Raw genomic sequence first — 468 nt, forward strand, 5'->3', positions numbered from 1 at the left:
GCGGATAAATCTCTGAATTCTGCCTTTCCCCATCCTCAAAGCTCCAAAGCCCGACCTGGGAACAGCTGTGGTGTGAATTAGTCGGTCTAAGCTTCTGGGCTGCTTCCAACTTCGCTCTAGCTCGTGCCCTTCGGGTCAAGGCAAGAAGTGATGTAATGCACTCAGCCCGGCCACTTTAATTACAATGGAACGGAGCGGGAGGGGCCATGGGCGGTGACAAGTTTAGCGCATGACTCGCCCTAGGGATGCAGGAAACAAAAACATCGGCCACCATTGGCTGCGTCCCCTTCCGACTCCCCACCTCCAGGTCTGGAACCTGGAGATGCGGCTCCCGGGAAGAGGGGTGGCGCTGTCCCACGCGGCGTCAGCCTGAGACGCGCCCGGCGCGCAGACACGCTCGCGCGGGCGGCAGCGTCCTCCGCGCTGGGATGGGCGTGGGGTCCGGCGCGCCCCACTCGGAACCCCGAA

At 62.4% G+C, this 468-nt stretch overlaps 1 protein-coding gene across 2 annotated transcripts in view; it reads left to right on the plus strand.

Moving 5' to 3' along the window:
• Positions 1 to 279: 279 nt before the first annotated feature.
• The window catches only part of Tbc1d9 (TBC1 domain family, member 9 (with GRAM domain)), a gene marked incomplete in the record, with an annotated part of 109,879 nt that continues 109,690 nt past the window's right edge, over positions 280 to 468 (plus strand). For both annotated transcript variants that reach the window (XM_005400866.2, XM_005400867.2), the window contains 1 exon segment: positions 280 to 468.

The sequence above is a fragment of the Chinchilla lanigera genome, unplaced genomic scaffold (assembly GCF_000276665.1).
Source record: "Chinchilla lanigera isolate Chin_1 unplaced genomic scaffold, ChiLan1.0 scaffold00070, whole genome shotgun sequence".
NCBI classification, from domain to species: Eukaryota; Metazoa; Chordata; class Mammalia; order Rodentia; family Chinchillidae; genus Chinchilla; species Chinchilla lanigera.